Consider the following 20,444-nt stretch of genomic DNA (forward strand, 5'->3'; position numbering starts at 1 on the left):
ATGACTTGAGGTAACTTTTATTTCCATTGGATCACTGTAGTGTTGGTGTTAGGAGCAGAATGAGATGGGAGGGTAAGGATAGCACCACAGACCCTAGTAAAAAGGCTATTTTAGTAGCGATATAAGTCAAAGTTGAGACTAACAGACTAGATCCAATGAAGGTAGTGTAGAATTCTCTCATTTAGCTCTTGAGCTAAAGATGGATCGGGATTTCATGATGGATAACACAGTGTCTTTTCCATTATGCCTTGAAAAACTAAATTAAACTAAGCATTCCACAATGGCTTTGAATTATAAGATAGAAGTTGATGTTAGAGGTTTAAAAAGAACTTAGTTCCTTGTACGACTAAGTTTTCTTAATGTGGGGGCTAATGATGGGCTCAGTGATGTCTCCACAAAGCATTCAAGGCTGTGCTTTCCATCTGTTTTCGTAAGGGATAACATCAGAGCAACATTTACATTGCCTCTTTCCTGTCAATCGAATCTGTAGCAAACAAAGCAGTGTGTGTAATTTTATCTCACTTGAGAGCATTTCTAACCACAGAGCTGATTTTCTTTCTGTAAGGAATAGAGTTCATTCGGATGTAATTCTGGCAGGGAAAACTTTTACCCAGTGAGGCAAATATGCTATGAAATCAATCCACTCAGATAAGGACCCAAGAACCACATTCTTTGCATCTAGGTACGTAATCAGTTTCATTTCTTTTAAAAGCAGTTCTTTGGCTTTGATATGAAAAGAATGTCTTGTTTAGTACAACAGTTGATATTCTCTTCCGTGGGTAAGATTTTCATTGTTAAACCTCTGATGACTTTTGTAGGAATGATTTTAGAGGATTTGTAGAATCCGGCAACAACTGCTCTGAGAATAGACTTATCAGTAGGAAAGCCTCCGAACAAAGTATTAGTATGTCTCTCAAGTGAGAATTAAACTTCTCATGCCATTAGTGCCTCTCAGACTAGAGCCCAATCTCCTGCCCACACTGACAAAACTATGGGTACAAGCAGCAGCAGCACCAGCAGAAGAAGGAGGAGGAGGAGGAGGAGGAGGAGGAGGAGGAGGAGGAGGAGAAGGAGTTGGAGGAGGAGGAGGAGGAGGAGGAGAAGGAGTTGGAGGAGGAGGAGGAGGAGGAGGAGGAAGAGGAAGAAGAAGAAGAAGGAGGAGGAAAAGGAGGAGGGGGAAGAAGAAGAAGAAGAAGACGAAGAAGAAGAAGAAGAAGAAGAAGAAGAAGAAGAAGAAGAAGAAGAAGAAGAAGAAGAAGAAGAAGAAGAAGAAGAAGAAGAAGAAGAAGAAGAAGAAGAAGAAGAAGAAGAAGAAGACGAAGAAGAAGCCGAAAAAGAAGAAGACTTGAATTCCTCAGATGTGTTGTCTCCTAATTCAATATAATGGCAATTGAGAAACATATCCATCAGTGCCCTAAGTCTGTGGCAACATCTGAGAGCAGTTTCTCAGAGTCCTGTGTATCTGAGGAGATCACCAGGCACAGCCAATGGATGCAAGTAGCTTAGGGCAGTTCGATTAGAATTTCTTTTCTTTTCTTTTTTCTCAGGGATGACATTTGATCTGTTGATCAATTTGAGGCAAGAGATAGCAGAGTCCTTGTGAATTCTGACAGTGTGCCTACCTGCAGGGTAGTAGCCAAAGGCTAAAATTTGCAAGTAAGAAGGTGTCTATCACTAAAATAGTTATATCTCAGATTGCCACAAGGTCAGGGACAATTCCATTTTGATGATCCCTTTAGACAGAAGCAAAAATTTCACAGTAAATTGTTGAAGATCTAAGCGATATGTTTGGATCTTTATGATTTTTTTTTTTTACTGTGCTTTAGTGTGTTGTAAAAAATATAAGAAAGGTCAAAGTTTTCTCCTCTTCCATCATTATTCAGATAGATTAACATTCTTGGTACATCACTGAGCCTTTTATTAATTTCTGAAAAATCTATTTTTACAGACTAACTCTGATGTGTATGTGCATAATCACCACATCTTTGTCAGCTGGAATAATGGATGGCCCATACAAAAAGGCAGCATTATGGCTTTGTAATTTCATGATGTATATGTAGAAAATAATTCAGTACAATAAAAATTTTGGCAATTGAGAATTAAGAGTCAGGTCTAGGAGTAAACAATTCTATTAATTACATACTGAACATATATTAATTGGGTAGTTATAAGTTGTGAAAGATATGAATTCAAAGATAAGCAAACTAGATAATTTTGTAAAGAGAGACAGTTGGATGATTTTCATGAAGTTATAAATGGTATAAGTAAAAGAAGGTGGGATTTTGTGGTCAATGTCCTCCTAAACATTTGTTTTAATAGTAATTTATGGCCATTACTGTAGCCAGCAGGACCAGAATGAAATGCTTGCATGTACTCCACTCACTATTTGAAAAGAATGATCTTTTGAAGGGGTAGGTATGCCAAGCTGGCATGAGCAAACATAGATAAAGGAGTGTGTGTGTAATATTGAAAGGCAATATAAAGGGAGCAAAAATCCAGCCACAAACGAGTTCTATATATACCATATGCATCTCTTTTTTCTTTTCTGAGAAGAAAAGGATCTAATACTCATGAGGTGACCCTATAATCTCAAAATGGACAGTCAGTGTGGGATTTCTATTTTGATTTCAAAATGGCTAAGAGAGTGACTGGTTATATAGATGTGGAGAAGAGTTGAGAGAAAAACTTTAGAGGTAGGCCATAATTCCTCCTCACCTTAATAAAAATCCTTCACTTTATAATTGTGTGTCTATGTATGGGACTGTGAGTGCATGTGTATGCAAATGCTGGAGAATTCTCGAAGAGGGCATTGAGTCCTTTGTAGTTGGAGCTTCAAGTGTTTGTGTGCTGTAATACACGAGTGCTGGGAACTGAACTCAGGTCCTCTGCAAGAACAGTATGTGCTCTTAACTACTGGGCCAGTTTTCTAGCCCTGTAGCCAGCCTTTTGGCTAATTTTTGATTTCCTATTTCTACTACCCTTCTCCATCTTTATGCCTTCCAACTCTACAACACTAGGTAGGAAAGAAAGAAGTTTAGTGGGGTAAAGGGGCATCAATATCTTTAGACTGCTTCCTGCTGATTAGGGGTGTTGAGTTCCTTGGAGCAAGTTTGACATTTGTTGTCAGGATATCTTCAACCAACAACCAGCAACTAGCAGTGGGAGCAGCTGCAACACCTGCAGCAGGAGGAGCACCAGCAGTAGCTGTACTTCTTTCTGGGTTCTTGACTTTATATTCCTCTCAAGAGTCCCCAGAATTTCAAACACCATACACTTGCAGAACTATCTGCATCTGAAAAAAAAAATCACATCCCTACCAGAACGTACGACAAATCACAGTCTGCTGAAGTGGACATTCTGAAGATGCCCAATATCCAACACCTGTGATTAAAACAAAAATATTCACATAAAAGATTTCTACATTTTTAAAGAAACCAAATTTCCCCCTACACAACACTGCCCTCATCTTTTTAAGGTCAATGTTTTGTTTTGTTTTATTTTAACTAAAAGCAATAGAAAAACATAGCTATATCTCATGCAAACAGCAAAACAATCTCCTCTGTATTGTGTCTGTCACAACAGGGACTACAAGGAAGGGGTTGTTTGATAAATGTTCATTTGTTTGTTTGTTTCACAAAGAACCTTTAAGGCATGAAGAAACATCAGTATTGCCCCCTTGTAAAATGCTTTATGCATGTCTTCAATTCTTTTAAAAAATTTAATAATCACAACAAGCCTATGAGGTAAGTATTCCCATTATCCTAAATTTAAGCCCCCCCCCCCCCCAGAGTTGGTGCTTTTTTTCTCAATGCATGACAAGTAAATGATGAAGTTGTCATTCAGAAGCAGAAACTCAGAAGGACATGCATTTTCCAGTGAAGCATATTGTTTTGTTCACTGAACAGCAGTTTTCTTTTTCTTTATATAGCCCAACCCATATACCTGGGAAAAGAAATGAAACTCTCTGGCTGGAATTATGAAAGGCAAGATATGTGCGTGGGAATGTCTGGTCACAATTCTGTACCCACAAAGGTGCCAGGAATGTCTCAAGGATTTGTAGTCTGAGAGGCTTGGATGACTATCCCCAATATCTGGGCTTAATGGAGCCATATTCTTTTTACTTTAAATATTTTATTATATACATGTAGATAAGATGATAGACTAAGCAAGTTCTATTTATATGTTTAGGAATATACATACACATACATATTAAAGAAAACCAAAGGCCAAAATAGTTCTTATTTATTTTATTTTAGGTGTATGGCTGTTTTATCTGTATATATACTAACTGCATACCACATGCATTCCTGATGCCTACAGAGGACAGAAGATAGTGTTGGATCCCCTGGAACTGTTGGTTACAGACAGTAGGAGTTGCCCTATAGGTTCTGGTATTTGACTCTTAGTCCAGTGACCTTAAGAGGCCTACCTGTCTAGATCCCCCAGGCACTGGAATTACAAGTATTTGCTTTTTAAAAAACCCAGTGTAGGGGCTGAATTCAGGTCTCCATGCTTATGGAATAGTCACTTAATTGACTAAAATATTTCTCTAATCCTTTATTTTTAATTCTTAAAAATATTTTAATTATTATGCATACATATATTACTATATATATGTATATATACATATGCTCTATTTGCATGTACACCTGCATGTAAGAAGAGGGCATCAGATCTCATCATAGCTGGTTGTGAACCACCATGTGGTTGCTGGGATTTGAACTCAGGATCTCTGGTAGAGTAACCAGTGCTCTTAACCTCTGAGCCATTTCTTTAGCCCCTTAAAATATTTTTAATTGAAAGATTTTTATCATTTTCAGTCCAACATAATGCTTAATATAAACTCTCCAGTCTCTCGGTGTCTTACTTTGACATTTAGATGAGGTCATTGGTTTCCTGAAAGTTTCCAAAGTTTGTTGGTCTATGATGGCATAAACAAATTAATGGGCTCACTAACCATTTATTCCAGCCCTTGTAAACTATTTTTTGTGCTTGTCATTCCAGAATTCTAACCTTGTTTATTTTCTAAGAGGGTTGTCAATGCTGCTATTTTGTCTACAATCTTTTGTTCATAGGTTATGTCTGTTTCATCACTAGAGGATGCCTCACGAGCAAATTTGTTAAAAAAAAAGTTGTCAATGTATTGTTCAGGATAGATTCGGTCTGAAAAGGACAATCTGTTTCCTGTAGCTCCAAATGCCTTAACTTTAGGTTATCATGACCTAGATGTTTCATCTACACTGAACGATCTACTGTTTGGATAGCAGAAGATTCTGCCTAAAACTTGGCCTAACCGTGAGGAGTCTACACATGGTTACAGAGCAATGGCTTATGCTTCCTTTAACTTCGCTTCTCAAACAGGCAACAACTTTCCCCATGTTGTATTCTATAGGCTTACAAGAATGGAGGGGTTCTTTAACATTCAGTCATGGGCACATGATTCACAGCCTTGCAATACAACTGAAGTCCAAGTGCAGGGCTTATGTTTTTACAGTTTTTCTGCTGCTATGATATTTTGGGCTATTTGAGGCCTGATACAGATGTAGCTCACTAGGAAGGATGGAATTTGATGTTCCAGTTTGCCCTACTGAGGCTTTGGGTCTCTGTCTAGACCACTCTGTCGGACAGCGACAGGATGGTAGGGGACTCTGGGTTCTTCCTTGTGTATAGTTTCACTGTTGTATAACTGGCCCCGAGTTCTAATGTAAACTCTTATGGTTAATTCTCAGATCTAGCCTTTTATTTATATTATATGTGTTATGGATGAAGGTTTTCTCTGTACTGTGCTGCTCAATTTGTAGGAAGAATTGGAGGAGCTAGTTTCTTGGAGCCAAGGCAGACTTTAAAGTCTGTTGTAACAGATATGGCCACAGGGTCTGATGTAGCCAAAAGACAAGTCTATCTGCCCGAGGAAGCCCTATCTTTGGGCATTGGCCTGGGACCAGAGCCTGAGGGGCTCTGCCTATTATTATGTTTCACTAGGATGGGGCTTGTGCTAGTAACTTTAACTGTTTATCCTCTTAGGCAAGTGACATCTCTCTAAGCTGTAGTGTGGTAGATGAAACATGGATAACTTGTTCTTTGTTTCTTTTTCAATGAGTCTTTTGGCATTATTTTACTAAAACTAGGATCTATGCTTTCTCCCCTGCTTTCATAAGTGGTTGTAAGGACACCTGAATGTGATGCTTATGTGGAGATAATCAGTGGAGGGTCATACTTAACTTGCATCTTTATATGCTTCTGGCTATATTTTAGAGTACTGGGTGGGAAGGAAAGATCTGTAGGGGTGTGCAAATAGTCCTACTGAGTCATCAGCAGTTCAGACATGGGTATGGTGCAGTCCTGGAGTGCAGTCTTTGAAGATGAAGTTGCACTAAAGCTCCAGCATAAAATTATGTGGTTTATAAACATATTTGTTTCAGACAAATAGAGTACCTCTGATGGTTCCTAATTGAAATGCTAATTCTAGCCAGAATAGGGTTTTTGAAAGGAACTATCAGAATGCATGTAATGTTTTGCACTGGAAAGATGACAATATTCCTTTCAATCAAGATAGAAACCAAAATATTTCAGTCATTCCTGTGATACTAATGAATCACAGACACGGTGAGCTTGTCAAAGATACAGAAGCAAAATTTATTCTTTGTGGTGCCTGAAGTGTGTCAGGATAGAAGTCAATTTTTGTTCAAGCTCCAACCTTGAATGAATAAATGAATGACAGGTGTCACAGAAATTGTTTTCAAAGATGTTCTGTGTTCTGCACATTCTGAAAACATTTACTCATAGAAACAGTATTAGAATAGGGTTACTTTTATTAGTGTGGGAAAAGACATCAGTATATATATCAAGAACAAGTTTTTTTTTTATTAAACATGTTCTAAATACATTGGCAGGTGGTACATAAAACAACATATGTATTTATTACTTTTGCTGATATTTGTTACTTTTTGCAGATGAATAAATAGGTTCAGAGAGGTTATTCCTTGGCCGAGGCTGGGGTAGGTGCTTCTATTGAGCTCCAGAATCATCTATGAATACCTCAAAAATACATTTTTAATATCTCTTGGCTCCAACTACAGACTGAAAATGAAGGAACTACTTTTCTTTTTCTCATTCATTCATTCATTCATTCATTCATTCATTCATTCCTTTTACATCCTGATTGCTACCCTCTTCCAGTCCCACCCAGAGTCCCTCTTCTGTGTCCCCTCTCTCCTCTGAGAGGGTGTGGCCCATGGGTATCCTTCACCCTGGTACATCAAGTCTCTGCAGGTTAGGAGCATCATCTCCCACTGAAGCCAGATAAGGCAGCCCAGTTGGGGAATGGATTTCACAGTCTACAGCTTTAGGAACAGTCCCTGCTGCATTTGCTGGGGGATGCACATGGAAACTGAACTGCACATATGGTATACATGTGCTGGGAGCCTCAGTAGAGCCCGTGTATGCTCTTTGATTGGTGGATCAGTCAATGCTGTATAATTCTTTGATATTAATGATGAGTTTTAACACCACCTTTGATCATTCAGTTCTCAGATAAAAGATACACAACTTTTATATTTATGCTAAGTCTTTAAAGCACCAGAGTTGGACAGATATCTACCCTCTATACTATTATGTGAATTTCTCTGCCAATAAGCCCAAGACATGACTAGCCATATTCCTCCTTGGCTGCTCTTACTCCAATGGTCAGGTCTCATGGCTATGTTTCCATGGTACCCCTTACCCCATGGCATCATTTCCCCTTTCTTCCTTCTCCTTGTGGTCTCTGCACAAATCTAAGCCAGAGAATCCAAACTCTGCCGATCTCTCTTCTGCCAAGCCATAGGCTATAGGCATCTTTATTCACCAATCAGGGATAATTTGGGAACAAGGTTATATATAATCACTTGTAATCTCTCCTCCCTGGGGCAACCAGTCCTTGGGTGCTGGTATTTAGCATTACAATACATAGAAAAAGACCAAACCTCAGCAGTCACTGAGAGCTCCCAAGGGTCCAGTTGACTTTGTTGGTCTTCCTCTGGAATTCCTATCCCCTTCATGCTCTTCAATTCTTTCTCCAACTAATGTGTTGATTGTATTCCTTTCCTTTTCCCAATTCCCCCCAGGTCCTTTTTCACATGCCCGATGTCATGTTCTTTCTCTATTAAAAAATTAAACAAACAAATTAATATAAATACAGTAAGACAAAAATTCTAAACGAAACCAAAAAAAAAAAAAAAAAAAAAAAACACCAAAACCCAACCCAACCCAATCCACTACTACTACCACCACCACCAACAAAAAAAGTCCTCTGCCCCGAAAACCCCAAAGTCAAATTTTTGCTGGCCAATTATTACTGATCATTAGACATGTCCTGGACTGTTGTTATGTACCCAGAGTCCTTCCACTGGAGAAAACTGACTTTCCCTCTTCCAGCAGGCATCAATAGCAGACGGCACCTTTGTTATGAATAGGACCTTATGTCTACTTTTCCTTTTCAGTGCTCTCAGTGCTGGACTTCATCTGCTAAACACATGTTTTAACTTTTGTTGTTGTGATGTGGCTATGTAATTCATTATTCAAACAGGGACACCTGTGAGAATGATAGGATTTTCTCCCAGTGCCTATGACCTCTTTGTCCTACCTTCTTAGCACCATTAACAGCTTCAGGCATGGGTCCTACCTCAAGGAGTAGGGCCTTAAATCCAATCTGAAGGTAGTTGATTACTCCTATAACATTTGTGCTACTTTAGCACCAGTGGATATATTTTACAAGCAAGTTACTGTTGTGACTCACAGAGTTTGTTTATGAGTGAGACTTATGATTGCTTTTCTTTCCTTCAGTAGCACAGATAGTGCTATGAATGCTACTCTGTAGCAGGCAAAGCTTCAAGTTGAGCACCAGATCATTTTTTGTTTTGCGTTGAGTATGCAGTGTCTTCAACAATGGGGTATTCTTACTGTCATGTTGTAGAGGGTAACCCATAGTATTGACAGTACCTGGCAATGTTTCGAGATGGTTCTATGCAACCCCCTTGACCAACTCAAAAAAGATGTAGCCCATTCCTGGTTTTGAGGTTGTATTTGGTAGTATTTAATATCTACTTGGGACATTATTTTCTTCTATTACATAATAGTGGCCACACAAAATGTATTTTCCTCAGAGAGAGAGAGGGGGGCAGGGGGGAAGGGGGAGAGGGAGAGGGAGAGAGAGAGAATATGAAGTTGGGTATGTAGGGCAGGGTCATATTGGAGGAATTGGGAGTGGGAAAATATAACCTAAATATATATTTTGAAAAAAATTAAAATTAAAAGAGAATTGAAGGGTGTGCTAATAAAATGATAGCAGGATAAGCAATATAAATGATGACTAGTCAGACTAATCAAGACTGTATAACAGCCCTGGCTGTCCTGTAACCTGCCCTGTAGCTGGCCTAGAGTCAGTCTTAAAGGTCTGCCTACTTCTGCCTCCTGAGTGCTGGGATTAAAGGCATATGTCACCACTACCCAATTTAAAAAATACATTTATTAGGCTGGGGAGACAGCTCATCAGTTAAAAGTGCTTTTTGCACAGTCATGAGATCTGGAGTTTAGCTCCCAATACCCATGTGTGTTGGTTTTAATGAAAATGACCCTGATAGTCTCATATATGATTGCTTTTCTCCTTCAGTAGCATACATAGTACCTTCACATGCTTATTCCCCAGTTTGTGAACTCTTGGGAAGAATTAGGATGTGTGCCCTTGGTGGAGGAACTATGTCACTGAGGATGGACTTTGAAGTTTTAAAAACCTGTACCATGCCCAGTGTCTCTCTCTCTCTCTCGGCCTGCTGCCTGCTTATCAGGATGTCAAACTCTCAGCCCTACGGCTACCATGACTACAGCCATCCTCCCCACCATGATGAAACCGGACAAACCCCCTCAATCTGTAAGCCAGCCCCAATTAAATGCTTTCTTTTATAAGAGGAGTTTTTCCTTGGTGATGGTATCTCTTCATATCAATAGAATAGTAGCTAAGACACCATGTATTAAGCCTAACATCTTTCAAATGCCTGTGATTTCTTTCCTGTTAAAGGATTTAGTATTCTCTCCACACATGCAGAACCACATACGTGTACATAAATGCATAAATGAAATAAATCTGAAAGTGTCACTTAAAAACATATATTTTTATGAAAACATAACTTTCAATTACTCATTAATTCTTTTAGGACTTATCATGACCTTTTTTTTTTATAGTTTAACAAATTTACATTTTATTGTCAACAAAATTCTGACCTTGGCTCTCTCCTTAGACATACTTTTCTGGCCTCATTTAACCAATCATCTGATGACAAGGTCCGTTGATGAGTCACACTAGTTTTAAAAATTAATTAACTAATTAACTAACATCCCAAGTGCTGCCCCCTCCCAGTCCGCTCTCACTGAGACCCTCTGTCCATCCCCCTTTCATTCTCTTCTGAGAGGCTGAGGAGTCCCTGGGAGGCTAGGCATTTCCTCTCTCACTGAGGGAAGACAAGGCAGCTGTGCTGAACGGATTCCAAAGTCAGCCTACAGCTTTAGGAAGAGGCTCTGCTCAGGTTGTTGGGGGACTCACATGCAGACCCAGCTACAAGTCTGCTGACCTTTCTTTTGAGGATATCCGTTGACTGGTGTTCCATAGCACACCCCTTCTCCTTTTGTAAAAGCCACATCTGTAGTGCATTGTCTTTGGTTTCTCCAACACCATCTTTAAAATCCAGTGGCATCCTAAAGATAATTGCAAGGTAACAAGTAATAATTTTCTTCTTAATTTTTACAGTTGTTGTATCTCCAACTAATTGGATATCATTTTTAAATGATATCATTTTAAGTTGACTCACCACGTTTTAGAAGTGACTCTTTTCATGCACATAACTTATTTGAATAATGTTTTATTAAAGTACACAGTGAACTAGCAAATAGAATAGGCTTTTCTTTTTATTTATTTGTATTTTAAATTTATTTATTTATTTTTATTTCTATGGATGAATATTTTGTCTGCATTAATGTATGTATACCACATGTGTTTCTGGTGCCTGTGGAAGCCAAAAGAGGGTGCCAGATCCCATGCAACTGCAGTTAGAATTGACTGTGAGAAATGATGTGGGTGCTGAAAACTGAACTGAGGTCCTCTGCAGGAATAGCAAGTTCTTTAAACAGCTGAACCTTCTCTTCACCTTGTCTTTGCTTTTGTTTTGTTTTATCAGAAGATTTTGTTTTTGAAGCACACTCTACTGACCTTTGGTAAGCTGAAAGTACTATGGTTGGGAGCCACAGCACTTGGGAAAGGGGGTTCAGCGCACCAAAAACTGATGGCTCATCAGATCTCGTGCATTTGGTATTAGGTGTTCTACCTAGAGTGAAAACACATTGTTAATCTGATGAATTTCTTATGGTGAGCTAGTTAAGGTATTATTTACTATGACTTTTAAGCATCCTATTATATTAGAATTTTATATATGGTGTCTATAGAAGGGGAAATGCAAATAGGATGATCAGTATTATTTTTTAAATTACAATTACAATTTGGAGTTTCTGCTCACAGGCACTTTGTGTTCTCTGTAGTGCTTGCTGTCATATAATATACCAAATACCTTACTGAGTGGCTTACTGTCATCTGTCTCTATGTACTCAAATCAGAGATCAATGGGGAGAGGAGTTTGGGGGGGGGTTTCTTTGCTTATGTGTCACCAGAGTCCAGATCCAGGGAATAATAGAAGGCAAATGCTCAGTATTTGTTGGATAAGTAAATTTACAAATGAATGGTTTTAGAAATCATCTAGCTGTAAGAAACCTTTGAGATGATCTAATTCAATACACCATTGCTTACAGGTTCAATATTATAGTTGCAAAGAACTGAGTTCACATTCATCACTCTGTATTTGCCATGTGAATCTGGATTAATTACTTAACTTTCCTATGCTAATTCATCTTTAAAATGGGGTAATAATAGTGAACTGTAAGGTAAATGGTGAAAATTCCATGAAATGTTGCAAAGCCATAGTTTGGTGTTTTACATGGAGACATTTTGTGTTGGTCAAAGGGAGAAATATAAAATCACTTCAAAGGTTTGGTGTGGAAGGATTTTTGTGGTATTGGGGATTGAATCCAGGCCCCTTTGCATCCTCTGTAAATGTTCTACCACTGAGCTACATTCCTAGCCGCCCCACAGGATAGTTTTTGAGACAGTTTCACCATGCAGCACACAGTGGCCTTAAAGCCACAGTCTTTCTGCCTTAGCTTCCGGAATCTTGGGATTACAGGTGTCTTCCATGATTGCTAGCTCAGAGGAGAAGGAACTGAATGCAAAAAGGAATTGAATTTAGCAAAAGAGATGAGAATTGAGAAATCCAGAAGGGAAAGGGAAGATAATTCACAGAATAACAACTTCAGAAATCCAGGACTTGGAGGGACAGTGGCAGCGAATGCAGAGAAGGTCTTGGACATATGTGGGAAGCTAGAACCTTTGTAAACCTGTCTGTATGGGACTGAACTGGCAGGGACTGTTTAGTTTCTATAGGAGATATCACCCAAGGTGGCAAATAAGTGAGAGAACCATCCATGTTTTCCCTTCTGCTGCGTCTCTTCTATTCTCTGGCATTCCCTGGGGCTGTCTGAAAACCATCTCAGGAGGGAACTTGGGAAAAGACAGTTTGCAGAGACAAAGCCCTTCTCTGTTATAAAGCAGAGTTGGATAAGAATGGGAAATAGCATGCTGTTTAATCAACAACTATTACTGCTATGATTGGCCTCACTAACACAATGCTGAGCTAACTGACTATCGGCCGTCTGTTACAGATGGAAAAATGTGTTACATGGTGAATCAGGGCCAGATTTTGTCATGTTTAACTCCATTGAGATGACTCATGGTTTCACTGGCTCACAAAGGATTGTCTGGGTATTTAGGTTCAGCACATTGTGCTTCTAAGTTTGTTTATTAAATGTCAGCCATGGACATAAGCTTTTCTCTAATCAGAATCTTAGGCTCCTTTCAACATCTCACAACTGAATGTTACTTACAGTTCCATTTGAAATTAATGTAAACAGAAATGTTTAATTTTTTTATGTTCAGCTTAAACAGCCCAATTATGGACTAAATTTAAATTAAAAACTCGGCAGGAATCAGATGGCCTATGTCTCTGTATGATGGCTTTTATATTAAATGGTTTACATGAATGCTGTTGTTTATCTTGGAAACAGGTTGTCATGCATATTAATGAGACCCAGGTGTTAACTTCATGCTGTTTTCCTTCCAATGTGAAAAGTCTTTAAGTATATTTTACAAGTATTTATTATAATAATTATAAGGAAATGCTTTGCTCATCACAACATTTACCAGCTTCATCTCTTAATTCCAGCTCACTTCTGAACTCCTGTCCTTTCCCATTGCAGACAGATGTGATGGACTGAAAGTTCAGAGTACTTACTAATGATAAAATTAATCCAGGAGATCCTCCAATGGCAAGGTTTCCTGTTTGTATAAGATAAATACTGTACTCACTCTTTGCTATTTTTTTCTATTTTTCTACCAAGAACAGAGAATGATGAATTGCACTTAAAAAAATCCTTATCTTTTACCATTTTCTAATTTTCATTTAGGTCATGTAAAAAGACACTTTTAAATCATTTTTATTAGATATTCTCTGTATTTACATTTTAAATATTATCCCCTTTTTCTCATCTTTCATGCCCCCTCCCCTTGCTTCCATGAAGGTGCTCCTTCTCCCAACCACCATCTCCCATATCAACACCTTGGAATTTCCCTACACTGGGAAAACAAGCCTTCACTGGACCAAAAAACTCTCTAGTCAGAATACTAAGAGGACATGCTAATATTACATATGGAAAGATTCTTTTTAAAAGATTTGCAGAGCAGCAATTATATAGCTAATTATCTGATGTGGATGTTATGGGGTTTGTGCTCAAAGGAACATCTCCTTTCTGAGTGGTACAGGCACATAGTTCACAACTTTACTACTAAACAGGTCTTGAGGATCCATTAAATACTGAGCACTCTATGTTCTAAGAATACTAAAGTATAGAAAAAGTCATACTTTGTGGAATGTATAGTCTCCCCAGACTTGTCCATGTTGTTTGAATTCTGCAGCTGGTCAAGGATTAGAGGATAAGAGGCTGTAGAATACTCAGTCCTAAACAGGCCGTCCATATCATGGCTTCTTCTCCCTAAGAATCATATCACAGCCCTCTTCTCCCAAGGTTTCCAATAATTAGAGAGTATTTCAAAAGGGAGTGGGTGGGCAGAAAGATTGTAAGAACAATAGGATGGTGAGTCATAGGAAGCAGAGTTTTCTGGACACAATAGGAAAATTGCTTATTAGAATTTCCAGTAGTTGAGACAACATGTGCAAGACCTGTGCAGGCTCAAGCCAAATAACATTCCAGCTTGGAAAAGGGATATGGGTATGAACTCCTCCTACTCCTAGCTAAGGAACTAATGGCAACTGATAATTGCTGGGAGAGCAGCAGTTAGTTTTCTCTAAGAGTGTGGCTCTTAGTTACACATCCAAGAGTATAGGCTGTATAAATGGACATAAAGGTAGGTGAGTAGAGAAGAGGGGATGGTCTCGGAGGTGTGGAAGAAGTCTACTATGTTTATTATGTTTGTGAATATGAATTACAAAAAATATAAGATACAACAAACAAGAAGTGTTAATGGTGCCTATAGATTAATTTGGAACAATCAACGACAGCCTTAAAATTTGGAGTACGTTTCCTAAAGGAGATGACACTTGAAATTTTGAAAAAGAACTGGATGTATGTTCCTGGATGAGAGTGCAGATTCAAAGTGCTAAGAGAAAGCACTGCACATAACCCAGCAGATCAGTGCTGTTACGATGTTATGGTTGGGGTAAAATGTTATTGGAAAGACTGAGAAAGAAATGTAGCTGGATTGGAGAAGACAGGCTTACAATGTCATGGAAAGCTGCCGTTTCCTTGTGTAGAGGCATAATCGGATAGACTGAAGTGGAGTAGTGGAGTTTAGGGAAGAAAATGTGTTCTTTTTTTTTTTTCTGAGGCCAGAAATAAAGTATAAGATGAACAATACTTTATTTTGAAAACTGATATACATGCCCCCAGGCTTCTGTCTCTGAGTATGAGTGTGTGAAGACTTTTAAAATCATGACAAAAACAACAGCAAAAACAACAACAACAAAACAAACCAAATCCAAAGAACTTAAAATTAAAAATAACATTTATTGCACATTTCCCCCCCAATACAAATGAACACATGTTCGGTTTTAAACTCTGGAGAGTACAGAAAATCACAAAGAAGAAAATTAAAATCACTAATGATTCTGATCCTCAGAGATAGAATATTTAGTATTTTGGGGCTCTCCTTCTAGTTCTTTCTGTAGACACACACACACACACACACACACACACACACACGTACATGCGCCTATATTCTGACTCACATATATATCCATTTTATATAATTGTCATCATATTAAATATATTACCTTGTAACCTGCCTTTCACCTAAATTTGTATACTAAGTAGTTTCCACATTAGTTTCCGCATTATCAAATATTTGTTTATGGCTATTTTTAATAACTATTGTTCTATTGCTATAAAGAAATGTCATGACCAAGACAACTCATAAAATGACTGTTTAAGTGTAGACTTAAAGTTTTATAGGGTAAAAGTCCATTGTCATGGTGGGGAGCATGGTGCAGGTGTGACACTGGAGCAGTAGCTCAGAGATACATCCTGACCTGCAAGCATAAAGATAGAGTACTAACTGAAGATTGTGTGGGCTTTTAAAATTTGAAGCTTACTCCCCCCCCCACGTGCCATACCTCCTTCATCAAAGCCACACCTCCTAATCCTTGTTAAACAGATCACCAACTGTGATCTAAGTATGCAAATCTATGAGCCTATGCGGGCCATTCTCATTCAAGGAACAACACTATCCCATTAAACTTGTAGAGCAATGGTAATCCCTTTTCTATTACTGGGCAGTTGTTTTCTTCACTTATCTTTTTATGATACATGATGCTATGAAAATCATCCTTCTACACAAATATTTGTATGCCATACTTATAGGTGAAACTAGTATATCATTTGTTCTAATTCATTAGTTCACTGCTGAGCTTTTCTACCTTTTAAAGTTTCTCATTCTCTGAATATTGTTTAGTTGTGGGGTCTCTGTGCTAGTTGCCATATACTGCATGAAGACTTTTTTTTCCTAATGTGGGTTGAGGGATCCATTGATCTATGGGTACAGCAATATGTCACTAGTAGTCATTTTATTTTTAAATTTTTACCTTGAGAGCACATTTCTTAGGTTCTGGCCACTTTTGTATGTGTTCCATCTCATGGAATGAGCTTTAAATCTAAGAGGGTTGTTGGTTACTCCTATACATTTGTGCCCCTATTGCATCAGAATATCTTGCAGTAAGATTGATGTTGTGGGTTGCAGGGTTTATAGCTTGTTTATATGGTGGATTACATTGATGAATTTCCATATATTAAACCATCCTTGCATCCCAGGGATGAAGCCTACTTGATCATGGTGAATGGTCATTTTGATGTTTACTTGGATTCAGTTTGCAAGGATTTTGTTGAGTATGTTTGCATCAATATTCATAAATGAAATTGGTCTGAAGTTCTCCTTCCTTGTAGGGTCTTTGTGTGGTTTAGGAACGAGGGTTATTGTCGCCTCAAAAAATGAGTTTGGTAGTGTTCCATCTGATTCTATTTTGTGGAATAGTTTGGGGAGTATTGGTATTAGGTTGTCAATAAATGTCTGATAAAATTCTGCACTGAACCCATCTAGACCTGGGCTTTTTTTTTTGGTTAGAAAGATTTTGATGACTGCTTCTATTTCTTTAGGTGTTATGGGATTATTTAGCTGGTTTACCTGGTCCTGGTTTAACTTTAGTATCTGTTTTCTGTCTAGGATTTCATCCATTTCCTCCAGATTTTCCAGCTTTGTTGAGTATAGGCTTTTGTAGTAGGATCTGATCATTTCTTGAATTTCCTGTTTCAGTTATTATGTCTCCACTTTCATTTCTGATTTTGTTAATTTGGATAGTCTCTCTTTGCCCTCTAGTTAGTCTGGTTAAGGGTTTATCAATCTTGTTAATTTTCTCAAAGAACCAGCTCTTGGTTTTGTTGATTCTTTGAATGGTTCTTTTTGTTTCTATTTGGTCTATTTCTGCCCTAAGTTTGATTATTCCTGCCGTCTACTCCTCTTGGGTATATCTGCTTCTCTTTGTTCTAGAGCTTTCAACTGTGCTGTCAGGTTGCTAGTGTATGTTCTCTCCAGTTTCTTTTCGGAAGCACTCAGAGCTATGAGTTTTCCTCTCAGTACTGCTTTCATTGTATCCCATCGGTTTGGGTATGTTGTGTTTTTGTTTTCATTCAATTCTAGAAAATCCTTAATTTCTTTCTTTATTTCTTGTTTGACCCTGCTATCGATTAATAGAGCATTGTTTATTTTCCATGTTTATATGGGCTTTTTGTTGTCTTTGTTGTTATTAAAGACCAACTTTAGACCATGTTGTTCTGATAGGATGCTTGGGAATATTTGAATCTTCTTATATCTATTGAACCTTGTTTTGAGACCAATTATATGGTCAGTTTTGGAGAAGGTGCCATAAGGTGCTGAGAAGAAGGTGTATTCTTTTGTTTTAGGATGATATGTTCTATAGATATCTATTAATTCCAATTGGTTCATAACCTCTGCTAGTTTTACTGTGTCCTTATTCAGTTTCTGTTTCTATGATATGTCCATTGATGAGAGTGGGGTATTGAGGTCTCCCACTATTATTGTGTGGGGTGAAATGTATTTTTTGAGCTTTAGTAGGATTTCATTTATGAATATCCGTGCTTTTGTATTTGGAACATATATGTTCAGGATTGGGAGTTCCTCCTGACAAATTTCCCCTGTAATGTGTACAAAGTGTTCTTCCTTATATTTTTTGATAACTTTTGGTTGAAAATCTACTTTATTAGATATTAGAATGGCCACTCCAGGTTGATTCTTGGGGCCATTTGCTTGGAAGTTTTTTTTCCCAACATTTTACTCTGAGATAGTATCTGTCTTTGTCTCTGAGATGAGTTTCCTGTATGCAGCAAAATGCTGGGTTTTGTTTATGTACCCAGTCTGATAGCCTATATCTTTTTATTGGGGAATTGAGTCCATTTATGTTAACAGATAATAAGGAATAGTGCTTCATGTTTCCAGCTATTTTTGCTTTTGAAGGTAGAATTGTGCCTGTGTGTCTTTCTTCTTTTGGTTTTCTTGCTTAGGTATTTTCTTGTTTTTATTAGGATGTAGTTCCCCTCCTTGGATTGAGTTTTCCACCTATAATTCGTTATAGTGCTGGGTTTTGGTCAGATATTGTGTAAAATTAGTTTTGTCTCTGAATATCTTGGTTTATCTATCTATGGTGATTGAGAGTTTGCTGGGTATAGCAGCTTGGGCTGACACTTGTGTTCTCTTAGGGTCTGCATGATATCTGTCCAGGATCTTCTAGCTTTCATAGTCTCTGTTGAGATATCGGGTGTGATTCTGAGTGGTCTGCCTTTATATGTTACATGACTTTTTCTCTTACTGCTTTTAGTATTCTTTCTTTGCTTTGGGCACTTGGTGTTTTGACTCTTATGTGTTGGGAGGAATGTCTTTTCTGGTCCAACCTATTTGGAGTTCTGTAGGCTTCTTTTATGCTTGTGGTCATCTCATTCTTAAGGGTAGGGAAGTTTTCTTCTACAATTTTGTTGAAGATATTTACTTTACCTGTTAGTTGATATTCTTAGCCCTCTTCTATTCCTATTATCCTTAGGTTTGCTCTTCTCATTGTGTCCTGGATCTCCTGGACATTTTGGGTTAGGAGCTTTTTGGTTTTTGCATCTTCTCTGACTGTTTTGTCTATCTTTTCAATGTTGTCTTCGGCCCCCGAGATTCTCTCTTCCATCTCTTGTAGTCTATTGGAGATGCTTGCATCTGTGACTCCTGATTTCTTTTTTAGTTTTTCTACCTTCTGGGTTGTCTCTTTTAGTGTTTTTTTTTATTTATTGTTTCCATTTCGATTTTAAATTCCTTCTTCAATTTCTTCATCTCTTTGGTTCTGTTTTCTTCTAGTTCTCTGAGTTCTTTGAATTTTTTTCTAGTTCCCTCTTTAAAAGTTTCTATTTCTTTTTTCTCCCATTCTTGTTTAAGGCTCTCTATCATCATCTTGAGGTATGATTTCTGGTGTGAGTCTTCTTTTTCTGGAATGTTTGGCATTCTGTTGTTTGCTGTGATGGGAAAGCTGGGTTCTGGTGTTGCCAGGTTCTCTTGGTTTCTCTGGGGTACTTTCTTTCACTTTCCTTTTGCCATCTTGTCTGTGATTATATGTGGTCTTGTCAGTGATTGTTTCTCGTCTCTCTCTTGTACCTGGCCTGTGTCCCTCCATCTTCGCTGTTCCTGGTGGTAGATTGCCTCAGCACCTGTTCTGCTCGAATGGGCAGCAGTGTGGAAACAGACACCCTAAGGCAGCGTTCCTCCTCCCCTGAATCAATGGGGGGGGGAGGAGGAGCACGTTCTGAGTGTTCCACACAGACCTCTCTGCTCCCCAGCTACTCGGAACACTGTCTCACCAGGCCTGTGTCCCTGGATCTCTGCTGTTCCTGGTGGCAGATGGCCTGAGCACCTGTTCTGCACGTACACATTGCTGGCTGGAAACAGACACCCTAAGGCAGGGTTCCTGCTGCCCTGAACCAATGAGGGTGGGGGCACACTTTCCGTGTGCTTGGTACAGACCTCTTTGTTCCCTGGCTACTCAGAGCACTGTCTCACTAGGCCTGTGTCCCTGTATCTCCCCAGAATGTCGATTCTAAGTGTACCGATGTTCAGTGTTGTATGTAGTGTTTGAGATTGGGTAAATATTTAAGTGACTATATTAATCAAGCTGTGCAATGTTTTAGGAGTTAATTACAGGGTGGTTTTATTTTAAAAGTAATATTTTGTCTTATAGTAATTAACACTTGTTTATCAAATATGTGCTTAGAAACAACTTTGAAAGCTCCGTATTTTTTTCCCTATGGACTAGCACTAACACATTGAAGGTGGATTCTGCGTCTTCATCTTGAGGACAGTTGGGTTACCACCTGGCCTGAGTGAGCAATTGACAACAGTGAAAAGGAAATAGCTCAAAATGATTGGAGAGGCCTTTCTGACATTTATCCCATTATGTTTTTCAGATGTTTACAATTACATACATTCTATCAGGTCACTTTGGACTTTTATCTTGACCAAAGTACTCAGCTCAAGTTTCATTACCAATAAAGAAGAACCTGGAGTTTTCTGCGAAAATAGCAGCACTCAACACTTGCCTAATGAGAAAGGACCTTACAAATCAAAAGAGCCAGAGTTGTACTGTGGTTTTAATCAGAGGCCTAATTTTAAAGCACAAAATATTGCCAGGATAACTCCA

At 38.4% G+C, this 20,444-nt stretch overlaps 1 pseudogene across 1 annotated transcript in view; it reads right to left on the reverse strand.

Annotated features, from left to right (window-relative positions):
• The window catches only part of LOC308415043 (ras GTPase-activating protein-binding protein 1-like), a 48,663-nt pseudogene that overhangs the window by 644 nt on the left and 27,575 nt on the right, over positions 1–20,444 (reverse strand). The window lies entirely within an intron of this gene.

Source organism: Micromys minutus (genome assembly GCF_963924665.1).
Source record: "Micromys minutus genome assembly, chromosome: X".
Classification (NCBI taxonomy): domain Eukaryota; kingdom Metazoa; phylum Chordata; class Mammalia; order Rodentia; family Muridae; genus Micromys; species Micromys minutus.